Source organism: Sus scrofa, chromosome 16, assembly GCF_000003025.6.
Source record: "Sus scrofa isolate TJ Tabasco breed Duroc chromosome 16, Sscrofa11.1, whole genome shotgun sequence".
NCBI classification, from domain to species: domain Eukaryota; kingdom Metazoa; phylum Chordata; class Mammalia; order Artiodactyla; family Suidae; genus Sus; species Sus scrofa.
The window spans coordinates 69658490-69677655 of record NC_010458.4 but is presented as its reverse complement, the minus strand read 5'-3'; the positions used below and the strand labels follow the sequence as shown (position 1 = coordinate 69677655).

The 19166-nt window shown below is 44.3% G+C and overlaps 1 long non-coding RNA gene across 1 annotated transcript in view; it reads right to left on the bottom strand.

Moving 5' to 3' along the window:
* Positions 1–19166, bottom strand: part of LOC110257318 — a 189500-nt gene that overhangs the window by 35832 nt on the left and 134502 nt on the right. The gene's annotated exons all lie outside the window — the stretch shown is intronic.

Genomic DNA, 19166 nt, shown 5'->3' with positions numbered 1-19166 from the left:
TCTGAAGCACTTTCCTCACTTGGTTTCCAGGACGCCACACTCACCTGGTTCTCTCCCACAGTTCTGGATGCTTCCTTTGCCTCTTTGGCTGAATGATCTGCATCTCCCTGACATCTGAATTTTGAAATACTCCAGGGCTCACTGCTGAACCACTTCTCTGAATGGCCTCTCTTTTATATCTGTGCTCACTCCCCAGTTGATCTCATCCAGTCTTCTTGCTTTAAATACCACCCCTATGCAGCCAAGTGCTGGATAGCCCCAGCCTGGATTTCTCCTACAAAATCCAGATTCGCACAGTGAACTTCCTATTTGACATCTCCACCTGAATGTTTAATAGGTATTTTAAATTAAACATATGCCTAAAAAATGAGCTCATGAAATTCTCCCCATCCCCCAACATGTTTTATTAATGGCAATTCCATTCCTCCAGTTGCCTTGGTATAATAATCCCTAGCTCTTCTTTCTCATTCTTCACTTCCAGCCTGCCTGCAAATCCTGTTTGTTCTACTTTCAGAATATATCCAGAAGTCAATTACTTTTCACCAAACCCTCTGCTACCATTCCAATCTGAGCCACCGTTATAGTGTATGCATTGATTATTTCAACAGTTTCCTATAATAATAGTTAATACTATTCAAACAATTATTTCAATAGTTTCTGCCTTTATCCCCACTTAGCCTACTTTCAACACTCAAGACCAACCAACATTACCCAGAGGGACCCTTCACTGTGACTTCCCATTTCAATCAAGACAAAAACCCAATTCCTTATATTGACCCACAGGGCTATACATACACGGGCTGGACCCCACGTCTTCTCTAATCTCATAACTTACTTCTTTCCCCTTCATTCTGTCCAGGTCCGCCACACTACTGTCCTTGCTGTTCCCTAACATTCCAGGTATGCCCTCACCTCTCGGTCCTTTCACTCGTTTTCCTTGTCTGAGATGCCTCCTCCTGGATACGTACATGGCTCCTTGCCTCACTAACTTTGGGTTTTTACTCAGGAGACATCTTCAAAGTAAGACCTTCCTTGGCCACTCTATCTGAAATTTTACTCTGCCCCCAATACTTTTATGCCTTTACCTTGCATGAATTTTGATCCCTAACACATCACTATCTAACACACTCTAGACTATACATATTTATCTTGTTTTATTGACTCCTCTCCTAGGGTATAAGCTCTGTGAAGGCCGGTATATTTGTCTATTTTTGTTCATTGCTGTTTCCCCAGTGGCTAAAAAACTGTCTGGTATAAAATAGACTCTTGATGCATATTTGTTGCACAGACAAATCCTGTTCAGGGAGTTCCCATTGTGGTTCAGCAGAAATGAACCCAACTAGTATCCACGAGCATGTGGGTTTGATCCGTGGCCTCACCCAGACGGTAAAGATCCCGCATTGCCTCAAGCTGTGGTGTAGGTCGCAGATATGGCTCAGATCTGGAGTTGCTGTGGCTATGGCGTAGGTCAGCAGCTGCAGCTCTGATTCGACCCCTAGCTTGGGAAAAACCATGTGCTGCAAGTGCAGCCCTAAAAACCAAAAAGAAAAAAAAAAAATCCTCTTCCGGAACATTACTAGTACTTTGGATGCACCGGCAGAATATATACCAGAAAGCATAGGCTAGCCTAGCAGAAAGAATGCCTTCCTAAGCATCTAGGAGACTAGGAATTTAGTTCCTGTTCTCTTGTTAACTTGCTGTGTCTTTGGGCGAATGGCTTCCATTCCACAGATTTCTATTTTCTTGTCTGTTAAGCAAGTGCAGTGAACTGGATGACTGCCTACATTCCATTCAGCTCATGAGGTAGCAGAACGTGAAGGCCGAAGTACTAGGAGAGTCATTTGTTGCATGGGTTTAACAAGATAATGTATGCTCTAGGAGTTTCCCGGCATTTAGGTCTGGAGCTAGATACGTTAAAAATTGATTTGAATGTGAATCCCTGGTTTGTTTCACCAGCTGACTGTATGACTTGGAAATCCCAGGCTGCCATACTTGAGCCTTGGATCTTGGTTAGCTTTTTACATCTTTGACTCATCTCCACACTCTGTGTCATCTCAGCATGGAAGCTGATTGACAGAAGAGTTAGAATTCAAACTAAGGTTCTCAAACTTCAACCATGTCACTGCACCAGGCTGCCTCCTCCACGTGGGTGGAGGGGGTTGTTTTCAATGTGAACTGTGATTCATTTGGCTCAGGCCCATCTCAACAGGGAAAAACAAGGGAGCACTATCCATTCAATGCAGCGTGCTGTCACTTCAGAGTCTTGAATTGATCACCACAAAGGACCTTGGCTGTTACTATTCGCTCCAAGAAAGAACAGGTTCAGTGAAAGCACTGCAGCATGCTGTTTCCGTAAGCATTCCAAAGCACTCACTGATGGACAGTAATGTCAACAGCATAAGAGTCCAGGCTTCCCCATCTCTTCTCTCACTGACCAGCAACCTGCATGACCCTCCACATGACATAGTACTGTTTTGAGCCTCTGTTTCTCATGCCAGACTTGGGAGTCAATCTTGATACCTCTCTCTATTTTTCTAACACCCTAAATTTGCTATTGCCAATTCCTATTGGTTGAATTTGAACCGTGAATATCTTTAGACTCCACCTACTCTGTCCCCCCTCTGTCAGAGTACTGTCCACTATAAATAAGATAATGTTACTTTCTTCCTTAGCTTTCCTTTAACCTTGGACTGAAATACCACAGACTAAATAAAGACTATCAGGGTATCTGAACTGGTCCCCTATGGTCATCAGTCTTACCTTGAGGCTTTTGAGCCCTCTGGTCCTTCCCCTCTCTCTGTCCAAAATGTTCTTCTCTGAGCCTCCTCACCAGTTCACTGCTGTTCATGTTTCAGATCTCTGGTTGTTCATTATTTTCTCAGGGAAACCTCCTCTGAGGAGGCCATATTTCCTTGTATACTCTTGCTCTATTTCACATTCAAAAATATAATTAAAAACACATTTTTCCATAATTTATTCTCTAATTTGTTGTACCCTTTAGATGGTAAACTCTGTGAAGCCAGGAATTCATAAATGTCTTATTTACCACTGCACACACAGTATACCCAATGCCTGGTGCACAGTAGGTCTTCATTTTCTCCTTGAATAAATGAAGGGATAAAATGAAAGTGATATCATTTCTCTCATGTGCGTGTGAGAATTCAGTGAGTCAGGGCCAAAGTGCACTTAGCTCCACGCCTGGTATATATTCAGGTACATACATAGCTACATATTGTAGCTATTTCTGGACTAACAGCATAGACACTAGTAATAAATTACACAATTAAGACTAAATTCTGGGACACTGAAGAAAAGAAGAAAGTGACCAGGATAAAAAGAATTGGGAAAATCTATTTTCTCTACTCTCCCTTCCTGACATGAGGGCTTGGTGCTCAAGTCCTAACTGTGCTGCCCAGATTTATATCTAAACCATGCTCCCTCCTCTCAGTGGACACCCCCAGGGCTCTTCCATAATTCTTTTCTCTATCCCTAATTGGTACTGCTGACCCTACAGTGGATCCTCTGAGCCCGCTCTGCTTAAGCTCCCAGAAAGAACTTCCTGTACTTCAGCTGAGCCCATGAGAGACCAACTCCCTCCAATTCTTCTCCTCTATCTCCGGTTCCCAGAGTCCACTCTCTCTCCTCTCTATAAGGATGCATTATTCCCATTCTCTAAAGTAGACACCTGCCACATATCTCCTAGTCACACCCACAGTCAAGGACTCTATCTCTCTTTCTCCGTCTATTCTTCCCACTGAAACTTTTTTTTCTTGTCTTTTCTTCTTTTTCTCATTTTTTTTCTCTTTTCCTTAACTTTTATGAAGGAAAATTTTAAATACAAACAAATGTAGGGGGAATAGTTCAATGAATCTCTGTGTACCCATCACCTAATTACAACAATCATGATTCATGATTGATTCTGTCTTGTCAATGGACATCTAATACACACTCCTACTGGATTTTTTGGAAGCAAATCCCAAATATTATTATTTAATCCATGTACAGTATATTTCAATATTTTTTTGGCTTTTTCTTTTTGGCTTTTGTCTTTTTAGGGCTGCACCAGCAGCATATGGAGTTACCCAGCCTAGGGGTCCAATCAGAGCTGTAGCTGCCAGCCTATGCCACAGCCACAGCAATGTAGTTTCCGAGCTGCATGTGTGACATACACCACAACTCACAGCAATGCAGGATCCTTAATCCACTGAACGAGGCCAGGGATTGAACCCATGTCCTCATGGATACTAGTCAGATTCATTACCACTGAGCCACAATGGGAACTCCTATTTCAGTATATCAGAACAACCACACCATCTTTATCACATGTAAAATATCAACAGTGCTTTTGTTTGTTTGTTTTATATATATCCGATCAGGGCTTAAATATCCATGTGAATCTAAAATCGTTTTTCACTCTTTGTTCAATTCACTATCCAAACAAGATCCAAATGTTGTATTTTGTTGATAAGTTATGAGTCTTATGTGATCTATGGGTTTTAGTTTCCATCTTTTTTGTTGTCCTTAAAATACATTTGTTGAAGAAACTGGTCATTTGTTATGAGATTTCCAGAAGCTAGATTTTGCTGATGAAGTCTGTTCTCTTAAATCTTTAATTTGTCTTCCTCCATTTGACACTTCTTTCAGTAGAAAATGTGTTCAGAATTTCTTCACCCCGACACCCCCAGTAAAAGCAATACAAAGTATACCCATGGGAAAACACACAAACACATCCACAGAAAGGAGTATGTGAACGTGTGTGACTATGTACAAGGTGATGCAGAAACCAAAGGGTCACAAGAGTGTTGATGGTGGTTGTCTCCGTGGGGAAAGTTTTTATGTGACTTGAACTCACTTACACTTGGTGTAAACATTTGTTTTGATGAGTATGCATTTTCATAAATTTATAATGTATTTTGAAACAGGGGAAATAGACAAAAATCCTAACTATCCTACTTCTCTCTGTTCCTCTTCTACACTGCTTTTTCACAAGTTCATTTTTTAAATTTATGTTTTAGGACCACACACGTGGCATATGGAAGTTCCCAAGCTAGGGGGTCAAATCATCAGAGCCACAGCTGCCAGCCTACACCACAGCCACAGCAATGCCAGATCTGAGCCGTGTCTGTGAGCGAGACAACCAAAAGATCACAACTGCATCCTCATGGTTACTAGTTGGGTTCATTACCACTGAGCCACAACAGGAACTCCCTACTATTTTTTTTTTTCTGGCAGCACCCACAACATATGGAAATTCCAGGGACTGAATCCAAGCCAAGTCACAGGTGACTTATGCTGCAGTGGAATTCTTAACCCACTGCACCACAGTGGGAACTCCACAAGTTCACCTTCTTAAATGGAATGATTGAGATCCATTGCTTTTGCATATTTCCACTAATTTTACAAATATTTATGAATATTCAGTAAATATAAGACACCATGAAGTGACGCTCGGGGTTGCCCTAAGCAACTATATTAAAAAGTAAATCTGAACAGATTAAAGCAGTCCTTTAAAGGTAGCTCTAGGTGCCTGTGGTCAATTTCAGGATAAATTCCAAAGGCCATGTAACACACAAAGGCCTTCCTCCTCTGGCCCCTGCACAGCTTACAAGGGCTCAGATTTTGCCACTCCAACCATTCTGAAAACTCTGGCTCCTTGAAGACTCACCCTGATTTCTCTTGGCTCTAAGACTGCCTGTGCTGATCCTTCTGTCTGGAAAATTGTCTCCATTTTTACCAACCCTCATCCCTAATTCAAATGGCTGACTCCTAATCATCTTCCATCCTTTAAAATTCAGCTGATATGTAACCTCGTCTAGGACGTCTCCTTAGATGTGATCCCATCACAACCTGTGCAGGTTTCTACCATAGAAATGATGAGTTCTGCATGATCTGTTATTGGTTTGTACATTTAAGTTTCAGACTGTGAGCTCCCAGAGGGCAGGGAATCCTGTTTTATCTCATTTTCTCAGATATGGATACTGTGCCATGACATTGTATGTACTCAACAAACAGATGTGAGGGAATAAATGAGATGTCCCTTACCCTACTAAAATCACTTAAAGACTTGCTCTTGCACGACTGGTCACCCTATCTAGTGGCTCCGTCTCAGCCCAACCCTCTTCCTTAACACTACTGCCTACCTTTTTCTCTTTAGAAATCCTCTCTTCCCTGGTTCCCATGACAACATACTCTCCTATAATCTTCTAGATCCTGGAACCTCTCATTGGTTTCCTTTAACAGAACTTATATATGGATATATTTGTAGTTTCCATTATTTGTAGTTTCTTAGGTTTGGTCTGTAGACTTTGTCTCTCTTCACCCTATATTCCCCTCTTGGAAAACCTGGCAGCTCCTAAAAATCCCACTCACTTACCCCTCCCACAAGGAGATGCTACACAAGACTCCAAAGTTCTCTCTGGCTCTATATCCTGAATTCCTGACCTAGCTTGATTGTGGCCAAATCTCCACCAAGACATGCTGCAGAAAACTGAGCATAGCATACTCATCTTGGAGTCCCCATCATAGCTCAATGGAAACAAATCTGACTAGCATCCACAAGGACACAGATTCAATCCCTGGCCTGTTCAGTAGGTTAAGGATGCAGAGTTGCAGTGAACTGTGGTGTAGGTCACAGACGTGGCTCGGATCTGATGTGGCTGTGGCTGTGGCATAGGCCAGCAGCTGCAGTTCTGATTCAACCCCAGTCTGGGAATTTCATATGCTGAAGGTGCAGCCCTCAAAAAAAAAAAAAAAAAAAAAAGTTCATCTAAGTGTTATCTTGGTTACGATTCCCATATTTCTACTGCATTTGGCTCAAAAACACTAACATGACTTAACACTTTTCTTTTTCTAATTTTATTTTTTTTTCTTTTTAAGGCCGTACATGAGGCATATGAAAGTTCCCAGGCTAGGGGCTGAATCAGAGCTACAGTTGCCAGCCTATGCCACAGCCATGGCAATGCAGGATCCAAGCTGCATCTGCAACCCATGACCCTTGTGGCAATGCAAGATCTTTGACTCACTGAGGGAGGCCAGGGATTGAACCCATATCCTCATTGCTCCCATATCTTCATGGAACCCAAGTTGGGTTCTTAACCAGTGGGGCTACAACAGGAACTCCTTTTTCTAACTTAACATTCAGCAAACAGAAAATGTTTGCTAATTCTACCTTGTTCAAGTCTAACATAACTCCTTTCTTTGTATAAAAAATTAATGTGAAACATTTCAGCCACATAAAATTCAGAAAATATTGCCACAAATGTTTCTGCTGTATCAGAGTCAGGGTTGTTTGGTTTTTTTTTTTCCCCCTCCAAACAATAAAATGTTATAATTAGTGCTGAATTATATTCTCTTACCCTCCCTAATGTAACTGCCAGCCTGAAGTTGTTTTATATTTTTCTGTACAATGTAATTAAATAAATGTAAAAGTGAGAATTTTATTAAACTTGAAAAAGAAAGTGTACACATGAACGCAAGTGTTTTCATAATATTCTACTTGGTTCAGAAATGGATGGGATTTATCTAATCATAACACAAATATGGATGGGGGATATAAGAAGTGATGAGTGATAGAGACGTTTAGTATAAAAACTAAATTCTCACTACTTCCTTTTGTTCATCCCCTTCTGTGGCCCTAATTCTGCAACTCACTAGTTAATTCTAAATGCAATAATTTCCTAATTGGCTCCTGTCTGAATCTCCTGGATATTTCTCTCTGTGTTTTTTTGGTTTTATTTTGTTTTTGCCTTTGTTTTTGTTTTTGTTTTTGCTTACTTTTTAGGGCTGCTCCTGCAGCATATGGAAGTTCCCTGGCTAGGAGTCGAATCAAAGCTACACCGGCTGGCCTACATGAGAGACACAGCAATACCACATCCAAGCCACATCTTTGACGTACACCAGAGCTCATGGCAATGCTGGAGCATTAACGCATTAAGTAAGGCCAGGGATCAAACCTGCATCCTCATGGACACTAGTCAGATTCGTTTCTGCCAAGCCACCAGGGCAACTACCCCCTGGACGTTTCTCTAAGGCACAGCACAGAATAGATCACTTCTCCTGCTCAAAAGCCTCCAATGACTCCCCGCGAGACTTCTCCTCAATAATCTGTCTTCAGTCTGTCTTTGCAGAGCCGCTCCCTCTAAAAAAAGATTCTCAGTCTCAGCACTACTGACATTTGGGACCAGATAACTCTTTGTTGTTGGAAGCTGTTCTGTGTGCTACAGAATGCTGAACAGTATCCTTGTTTTCTATCCACAGGTGCCAGGGGCAAACCCTCTCCCCAGGTAGTGACAATCAAAAATGTCTCCAGATACTGCCAAACATTCCCCAGGGGGCAAAACCATCTCCTCCACTATCCTGGCTCACTACCCAGTGAACCACTGCTCTAAGTCATAAACCTCACCCACACTTTTTTGTTTGTTTGTTTTCTATACCTGCAGCATATAAAAGTTCTCAGGCTAGGGGTAGATGCAGAGTTACAGTTGCCAGGGACCTACACCACAGCTCACGGCAATGCCAGATCCTTAACCCACTGAGCAAGGCCAGGGATCAAACCCACAACCTCATGGTTCCTAGTCGGATTCGTTTCTATTGTGCCATAATGGGAACTTCCTCGCCCACACATTTAGTACCCCCATATGCATCTCAGAATCATGCTGTAAGGAACTGCTTGTTGTTCCTTGAATCCTCACCTTGTGATTCAGTACCAAAGCTGGGAACGAGTTCCTGGAGGCTGGGTTTTGCACTGGCTAAAAGCCATGTTTTAATGGCGGCAAGAATTGAAGTTCAGAAAAACAAAGATATTTACTGCAAGCAGAGACGGTACACACTGCTAAAGAGAGAACAGCTTAAATATTCCCTTCTCAGAAATTCCCATGGAAAAGGGTGTTGACACTCAGGAAGAAGCAAGAATGGAGAACGTGACATTGTGACAAGGAAGAGGCTAGGAGGATTTGAGTCACTGATAATAATACTTGAATATTTACTATGTGTTAGACATTCTGTTACAGTTACTAATCGCAGAACAAATTTCTGATGTCCCTGTTACATCACCCCTTTACAGATGAGAAAAACTACAGCCCAAAGGAATTAAATGATTTTCCCAAGGTGTCACAGTTAGTAATGAACAGAACTGGGATTCAAACACAAGGACCTTGGCTCTATAACCTGAGAGTTTGCCCATTACATCCTACTCTGTCTTATGAAGAAATGCTTTCCTGAGCTCGGCTTGCTCAGCCTCAGGTAAAAGGGGGTCTTGGCCTGGATGGGTCTCTCTGCTACAGTGAGAGCATTCAAAACTCGTTCTCCCACCTCTTTCTAAGTCTGCAGGGTTAAGTAAGAACTAGAGCCATTTTGATGCTAAGCTCTAGAAGGTTTTGTGGCAGCCCTGTCACGGATGTCTTCAGGCAGCCTTGAATGTCTAGTCCCTCGGCTGCCCTCTATAATGCACCAAAGATTCCCTACGAAACATCATATTTTCTTCCTGCACTGACCTTGGACCTTCCACCAGACTGTATCTCCCAGGGACTGAGGTTGCACAGTCATCTCCATGTGCCCCTCAAATTCCTCATTTTATTTTTCTCAGTAGATAAAACAGGATAGAAATGACCACCCTCATTCCATATATCAAGTTCAGTGCCAGCCCAAATAAGATGCTAATAAATCACAGGTAACCATGAATGTGTACTGAAGGTCAAGTGTTTAAGAAGCATCGTGCCATGAGCTATACGTGTAGTTTCTCATTTAATCCTTGCGCCACCCCCTTAGACATTATTATCCCTATTTCATGGATAGGCAAAGGAGGCTCAGCCAGCTAATGTGCCTTGCCCAAGGTCACACACTAACTTCTTGGAGCTAATCTACAAACACAGGCATTCTGTGTCTAGAGCATATGTTCACAATATTAGTTGGGCAAATAACAGTTATTGATCATGTGGGTTATCTTTCAGCAAGCTTGGCTTTGACACCTGCTGCCTTAGGCTAAATTCTGGCCTGTCTTCATAGCGGTCAAAGGGTCCTTGAGAAATAATGCCAGTTTACTCACTACTTCCACTCCAGATGCCCCAGTGGAAGTCAGGAGCCCCCTCCCCATCCTTCCCTGGACCTCGTCATTTTTTACTTTAAAGCTCAACCCCTGTTGTATCCACTTCTTCCAGTTCCAACTTTCTGTCCAGGGATTGTTCCAGTTCACCCTGAAAAGATCATGCAGAACTGGACTTGGGGGAAGAGCCAGGAAATGCTAGAATTGTAACCCTGAATCCCTGAGTGAGGAAGGGTCAAAGCCGCCCTGCTGCTCTGGACCATGATCCCGTCACCCCTGGGTGCCCATCTCCTTGCAGGTCAGGAGTGCAGGACCGGGATCCTCCATCCCTGTCACCTCACACGGGGCAGACACTGCAGAGGACTGTGGCCAGGCTGCAGCTTTGGATTTTGCCTTCTGTGTCTTCCCCTACCACTCCTTGGTGGGCATCCAAGTGAAATATGTGGGAGCTAGAGCAGGAGAGTCCCTCCCCCACAACGCTCTTCACTCCCACCCCCATCCCCCCGAGTGGCTGAACACCTCTGGCATTTTGAAGAATAAATGGCTCAGGCTTCAGCCACCCTGGCTATGCCCAGGTATGGAGCCCAGAGGTGGAAAGCCCTCCTGAACACCTGCTTGCCCTAGTTTCTATCGTTACTGTTGTGTTCTCTGCACACGGGTGGAAAAAGAATTTTCCAGATTTAAACCAAGGTGTAGAAAAGATAAGTTTATTGAGGGAAGAGACACTGTTAACACAGTGGGCCAAAAGCCTGATAACCAGGGAGAGCTGACTCTGGGCACATGGTTGTGTCTGTTTTTATAGCCCAAAGACAAAGAGTTCGAGGAGTGGTCTTGCCATACACCTGTTGACCTGCTGGTTGATTGGGGAAGAATGGGGTCTTATGATACACTTACTGGTTGGTTGGGGAAGGATGGGGTCTTTGGATACACTTGCTGGTTGGGTGGGAGCTTATGTTGCCCCTGTAGGGTGGGTAAGGAGTGGGCTACATACCTTTCCTAGTAGGGGGAGTAGGCCAAGTTGCCAGGGTGGGGAGGTCCTTAGGAACATTGTAACAATCACAGTGACATAGGTGGGATGATAAGGGTCTGGCAGTGCTTATCTCGGCCAGAGGCTCTTTGAGTTTTATTTCCTTGGAGAATCCTTGAAGTTCCACACTTATTTTTGATGGCAGAAAGGAAATAGCGGGTCTCTCTTACCTCGGCTGCTCAATGCCTGGGATCTTACAGCACTGGAGAGCTAGGGACTGCACTTCCCCAGCCAGCCTCTTGAGGCCCTCATTTCAGGGCCTAACCCTGGACCAAGTCCTTCTGCTTCCTGTGATGATGTCACAGAACCTAGCTGCCACTTGGGCTTCCCCTGGGAGAGTTGACTTCAGAGTTTTGAGAGGCTAGGCTGAATCAGAATAGATCCTTGTGAGGCGGGTGCAGGGATGGAAGATCAGGAAGAGCCGATCACTTTTCAAAGGTGCAAAGGAGGCTATTTCTATTGGGGAGGGTGGTCAGGAGCTGGGGGCCCATAAGGAGGAGGGAATCTCTGTGGCAGAAGGACCCCCTGACACTTTAACATGAAAGGGTTTGGAGAAAAGGTCAAGTGTGTTGCATGTCCACTCTCCCTCCCTAACCCTAACCCTAACCCTAACCCATAGCTTATCAGCCCTGGGTCACAGTGTCCTACTCAACACATCAATAGCCATGGCTCAGCACATGCATGGGAGAGAAAGTGCAGGTGTCATGAGGGTAGACAGGTCCCTGAGCCACGAAGTGCAGACTGTCGAGCCAAAGCCTGAGTGTCTGACACCCAAGAAACCCTATGCACTGGGCAATAGATCTTAACTAGTTCTGCCTCTCAAGATGCCTGTCCTGCCAAATGTTTCTGCAGAAACCCATAGTGGTTGTACATATCCATATAAGAGGGAGTGTAGAAATCTCTAGAGTTGCCCTTCGGGTCCTGCCTCCCCAGCTCTGCCTCTGTTCTTGTTTCTCACTTCTGCCCTTGAGCAGGTCATCCTCATATTCCAGCACTGTTCCGATTCCAGAGCTGCGATGTGATGACAGGCAGAGCTGGGGCCCATCCATCTGGGAGTACCCTTGGCCATGGGAACCTGTCCTGGTTGGGCAGACTAACCAGAGCTACTGCAGGGGCCAAGCCTTGATGGTGTGTCTTGGTCTGGCCCCGGAAGGTGGAGACTAGAGAAGCGCATCCTCACATTTTATTCACCTGTGCTTGGCACTGAGGACGGTCATTGCCGAGTGCGTCTAGATGCCATTTTCCCATATGAAACAGTTTCTCGTCTATCCCATCCCTCTGGGGTCAAAGCCCCACAATGCCTCACCAGGCTGTTGTGGTGTCCTGTTCTGGTGTCAGGAAGCGGACTCTAGAGCCCTCCCTTTAATAGATATCTTACACCTTCAGTTGCTGGCCAATGACTTGAAGTCTCACTGTTGGTTTGAATTCAGAGGGTGTGCAAGTAGAAAAGGGAATACACAAATCACAGTTAATGTTTTCATAGAAAATGTTAGAAATGAATAATAGTTCATTTCCCAGGTAAACCCATGAAAGCCAAGTTGACATTATTATAGTTGAAACACATTTACATGATATGGTTTTTAAAAAAGCTAAAACTCAATTCTACAATATGGTCTTCTATTGCTTTTATAGCAAAACATAGCATTTCAACTACAATATCACTCGTGATAGACTAGGATAGAAGATAATATGAGAAAAAATGTGTATATATATATGTATATGCATATACATACACACACACACACATATATGTATATATGTATGACTGGGTCACTTTGCAGAGCACAGCAAAAATTGATGGAACATTGTAAATCAACTATACTTATTTTTAAAATATTTTAAATTAAAAAAAAAGTAACATTTAAAATATGATGTGTAGTCCGTGAGGTACATGGCGTCATTGGTCCTGCCTGAGAGCCTCATCTCAAGAGTCAGAGATGGGAATCAGTGCCTTTTGCCGGATTTTAAGTTTAGGGGAAAGAGGGTTAGGGAGATCGCTGACCCTCTCGCCCTAAAGAGTGAGGAGCATCACGGGAAGCAGAAACTGGCAACATTAAGTAGAGGGAAAGTGATCCGGCTTGAAACTGATTCTACCTCTTATGAGTTGTGTGTCCTTAGATTAGTGCTTAATTTCCTGAGTTAGTCTTATTACTTGCTAAATAAAGGAGAACTGATCCTACTTTTTCCAAAGGATTTGCTGGGAGAACACAATGGGGCTGAGTGGTGAATGACGAAGGCCTTGAAGACTAACAGGCCACCAGCCCACCATGTGCCTCAGCTGTAAAGTGAGTCTTTTTTTTTTCAAGGGCCGCACCTGCAGCATGTGGACGTTCCTAGGCTAGGGGTCCAATCGGAGCTATAGCTGCCAGCCTACCCGACAGCCACTGCAATTTGGGATCCGAGCCACGTCTTCGACCTGCACTGCAGCTCACAGCAATGCTGGATCCTTAACCCACTGAGCGGGACCAGGGATCAAACCCACATCCTCATGTATACTAGTTGGGTTCATTTCCACTGAGCCACAATGGGACCTCCTAACGAGGGTCTTACTGCAATGCTGTAGGGTTGTTATAAGGGCAGCGTGGTGTACTATGTATAGAGTACTCAGCACAGGGCACTGGATCTGATGGGAAGCGGGGCTGCTATTAATGACATTATTATGTACCATCCTCACTTTCCCTGTGTTATGCCCACCCTCTGCTCTATTCTTCAAGAGCCAGGATGCTCTTCTGCTTGGCTGAAGGGATGGAAATGATGATGGAGCGGTCGACTAGCTTAGATCAGGCAGGTATTGAATTGGGTCAGTGAGGATGCGAATCCCCGCAGTAACGTGGGACAGCAGGGGAGTGGATCGAGGCAGGAGGAGCTCAGGGAATGCTTTGTCCCAAGGACCCATTAAAGGGATAAAGAGAGAAGGGAAGGGATAAATACCAAGTGAGGAGCAGAGGAGGGGAGAGTTAAACCTTATTTAGGGGATCTCATTACGGACATGGGGGAAGTTCATACTCCCTTGCCTGTGTTTATTCTCACATAAGTTTCTCCCCACTGACAACTGTCAGGTAGCAGGCAGGCTAACTATCTTACCTTCCTTGTCTTTTATGCTGAAGGTATTTCCTCTCAGAAGTCTTAAGTGGAAAAATTACCACATGAGCCATGGGCTGGTGGGCAGACCACATTTTCCAGTGACTCCATCTGCCTCTTCTGAAAGATGAATCTAACTTAGGCCCTGTCTCTTGTGTTTCAAGGACCAATTGTTTTTATAACCTTTATTTGAACCCCCTTTAATGAGCCTAAATGTCGGGTTTCACTGTGACAGGACACAAACTTAACTCAACATGCAGTGAACTTGGGTCTGAGTCTCTGACCTGCCTCTAGTTACTGGGTGACCCAGGGAAAATGACTTAACCTTTCTAAGATCCTGTTTTATTTGTAAGACGAAGGTGTTGGATGTCATGATTGCAAAATTTCCTGCCACCCATAACATTCTACCTGTTTCCCTTCCACATAGCACATGACATACTCTTAACTTTTTTTTACTTTTGCATGATTTTGTCTTTCTTAGAGTAATAAAGGAGAGCCTAGAGATTGGCGAAGCAGCACAATTTAATACTAGGAGTATGACAGTCACTTAGAATCATTTATGTTTTGGGTCTTCTAAAAATTTATTAAAATCTCCCTTTGGTCATGGTGTGGGTAGAACTACAACAAGCACCGTAATTACTGTTTGGTCTCAAAGGTTACCAGATGTGGGGAAAGAAACATTGATTCATCTTCTTTTTCAAGACATGTTTGTATCTTGAAGAAAATTCTAATTTTTTTAAATTTTTTTATTTATACTTTTTTTTTTTTAGGGCTGCACCCGTGGCATATGGAAGTTCCCAGGCTAGGGGTCAAATTGGAGCTACAGCTGCCACCCACAGGCACAGCCACAGCAACCTGGGATCCGAGCCTCATCTGCAACCTATGTCACAGCTCATGGCAACACCAGATCCCTGACCCACTAAGTGAGGCCAGGAGTTGAACCCGCATCCTCATGGATACTAGTCGGATTTGTTTCCGCTGCTTCGCAATGGGAATTCTGCAAATTCCAATCATGTACGTGCTTTCTCAGTGGTTTCTTAGAGTCTCTTTCCAATAATATTGGACTTCAGGATAAGGTTTTAAATATGAGGTCTCACTGGGCTAGCTTGTCTCTTAGTCATGTAGATAGAGGCAGGTCAGGACTCTTAGCCATGTGTCCTCAGGCAAAACTCTTTACTTTTCTGGAAGTATAGTGCAAGGGCTTGCCCAGAGCAAATTAACCAAACTGATGAAGATGGCCCTTGGGACAGTATAGATGATAATGGTTAGGAGAACTAGCCTAGGGAGTCAGGCAGATCTAGGTTGAAATCCCTGCCCTGTCTCTAAATAGATGTATAAGCTTGGACAATAACCTTGACCTTCCCAATCATCCCTCCCCCACCTGTAAAGAACATAATAAGGATTCCTACTTCCTAGGGTTGCTGGGTACATCACATGACATGAGTCAGGTGGGTATGCTGGCACCAGGCACAGCACATCGTAAGTATTCAGAAAAACTCTCTTCGTGTAGCATAGGTATGATTACTGACCCCTAAGGGGCTGAACACTAAGTGGGGGCAGCTAAGTTGACTATCATGTAAAACCTGTAAATAATGAGTTACAGGGAGGCCAAAATAGGTGTGGGAGGGCATTGTGGGAAAGACAGGAAATTAGTTGGGTCTTAAAAAAGCAGAATATGACAGAGAAAAGTAAGGATATTTGAGGAGAGGATAAAGGACCATCCGTCCATCCTCTCAACAAGTGTTCATGGAGAATTTAACTTTGCGTTAGATGCTCTCCTGAGCACTAGTGTGAACAAAATACATTCTAATGTGGGTCACATCACAACACATAAATATATACCATATTTAGGTACTATAAACACTGCAAATACACAAGTAAATAAATCAGAGAAAGGGACACAAAAATCATGGCAGGATGCAGGCTGCCATTTCAGATAAATTAAGCAGGAGATTTGTGGACAAAACAGGAATGAAGTGAGGGAAGAAGCAACGTAGATTTCTCCAGGAGAAGCTTCCAGGCAGAAAGAAGAGCAAGCACAAGGTCCTGCAAGGAGATGCTGGTCGGTGTCTCCAAAGAACAGCAAGGAGACCAGCGCAACGGGCATGGCATGAACAAGGGAAGAGGGGTTGAAGAGGCAGCCAGCAGCCAGGGTTTAGATTTCACTCTAAGTGTGAAATGAGGCTGCTGTATCTTAGAGCTGGAGAGTGACAAAAGTTTCACTCTGGCTGCTATGCAGAGAGCAAATCATGTTGCCATGGTGGTGGTGGGGGGGCACAATTTGTAAAGAAGGAGTGGAAATAAAAGCTGGTTAAGATAGCCTTAGGTCAGATGAGAGGTGAGGGTGGGACAAACAACTCTGGGCTGGAGAGGTGGTGGGTTTCTGGCTGTATTTATTTTATTTAGTTAGTTAGTTAGTTTTGCTTTTTAGGACTGCACCCATAGCATATGGAGGTTCCCAGGCTAGGGGTCAAATCGGAGATACAGCTGCAGGCCTACACCAGAGCCACAGCAACTCAGAATTCAAGCCACATCTGCAACCTACACCACAGCTCACGGCAACGCTGGCTCCTTAACCCACTGAGCAAGGCCAGGGATTGAACCCACAACCTCATGGTTCCTAGTCAGAATCGTTAACCACTGTACCACGATGGGAACTCCTAATTTTTTAAATTTTAGTTGATATACAATGTTCTGTCAATTTCTTATGTACAATAAAGTGACCCAGTTATACATACATACATATTCTTTTTCTCACATTATCCTCCATCCTGTTCCATCACAAGTGACTAGATACAGTTCCCTGTGCTATACAGCAGGATCTCATTGCTCATCCACTCCAAACGCTATAGTTTGCATCTACTAACCCAAAATTCTATATTTTGAAAGTACAGTTCACAGAATCTGCTGAGGTGTTGGATATGGAGTGCTTAGCTTGAAACCTCATGAACAAAGGTAGCATTTAGGGAGCTGGAAAGAAAGAGGGGAGAAGCAGGTTGGGGGGCGGGGGTGGGAAAAACAGCAGTGTGTATGTTTCTGAGGGACAAATGTTTTGAGAATGTGGGGAAGTGACACAGCCCTTAAGAGGAAGCTGGCAAGCTGAACAATAGGAGAAAATTCCAGAAGCAGATTGGACCCACATGGAAGGCCCCCAAAGCCAGGAAGAACCTGAACTCTCCAACCACCAGGTGAGAATAACAACAGAACAACAGCTCACACCTCCACTGGATAATTGCCGGCAGAGTCCTTAGTGTGTGCCAGGCCCTCCACGTGCGGCCTTTCATTGATCCTGTCTCCAGTCCCACAATGGCCCTCCTCCCATTCCCATTTCACAGACAAGACTCCGAGACCAAGGGGTACAGTAGGGATCCAGAATCACACATCTGGCAGGGGTGCTCTGAGCACTGGACTCTCCTTGGTGGACCAGGGTGAGTTGCCGCATCACCTCCTAGGAGAGCCACAGAAATCTTGTGCTCTGGATACCTGCTCTTGTGAGCAGCGCCCAGGCTGCCTTTCTGAAAGCATCGCTAGTTTGGAGGAATAGTTAATGTCTCCCATCTTTACGGTAACAATGGCTCTGTGGAGGAGCTTCCCCCTGGAATAGACCTTTTTTTTTTTTTTGGCATTGATCCTGCCCCAGGGTGTTTTCCAGAACTTGTACTGCTCCCTAATTACCCAGTAACGCTGAGGGCTTATGAAAATGCTGTCATTTGTGTGAGAAGGGGAGGGAAGACTGAAAGAAGGGGAAAAAAAAAATGGCAAATGCTGTTAAACCTGGCAGAGCTCCAGGGTGGGTAATTACATTCTTTGGGGTGGTGCTCCTGCCACACACAGACTGTGAAGTATTTTGGGAGCCTTCTGGAGGAATTGTGCTAAAAACATGAAAAATATTACCATTATTAGTTTTTTTCCACATCTCTTAAAATGGGGCCTTTCAAAAGCCAAAGAGACACCCTCTCTCTGATTGCATTTTTCCCAATTTGTTAGCTGTCAGTGATGTGTTCTCAGATCATAAATTTGACGGCTTTCCCTACCCTTGAATTGTTTCACACTAGAAGCCCCCAACATTCAAGCCAGCAGAGACCGTGGTACAAGGGTCACCTTTTACAGATGGAGATGTGAGTCCAGGGTGGGAAAGGATCCTGCTGGGGCTCCCCCGGTAGCAGGAGGCAGAGAACACCGGTTTCCCCAGACCCGCTCCCCGGTCTTTTTGTTTTTTTCCTCCATGGGCCTCTGCTGTCAAATGCACCCATGTGTGTGAGAGCCAGAACAGTCTGCAGCCACAACCCAGTGTACTCTTGTCATTTTACAGATGAGCAGAGGCCAAGACAAGAGATGGACTTGTCCCCTGAGTTGATGTTGAAGCCAGTGGTTGGACCCCTTTCTGAGGCCTCCCACTGAACTAGAACTGGCACTCGGTGGCCTATGGGCCAGGTCAAGCCCAGAGATACTTCCTCTTTGTCCCCCCCTTTTTTTCTGACCCATGCAATGAAGGTACAAATAATATTAAAACAAAAAGCCAAAACCCTGCAAAATCCTTATATCTCTTCCTCTTAAAAAAAAAAAAAAAAATCAGACGATCTGTCCACACTGGGCCTGCGTTTCATTGTGGTAACAACTGGCACCTTTGATCCCTGCAACCACCTTCTGACAGGGCGTACATGCTCTAGTCTTCTGTTCTCACTGCCTTCTCCCCAGTTTGGAGGCTCACTTCCTTTATCTCCCCACCTGGCCCAGAGAATCACGGAATTTGAAATCCCCGCCCGACACACTTCTCCTTGATTTGTAGTCCTAGTCCAAGGCCAAACCAAATAAATAAATATGAGGTTATTTTGGCACCATGGTAGTGGAACTTAGAGTCCTCCAAAAATGAACCAGGATAGGTCATCAGCGACTTGGGGTGTGGATGCCACGCCATCTCTGGGGCACAATTTGAGCTGCGTTAGGAGAGTCAACTGCCTGGAGTCCCTCCATTAGCTACTCATCCTTTTGGACTTTATAGGATACTCATCTTCAGTA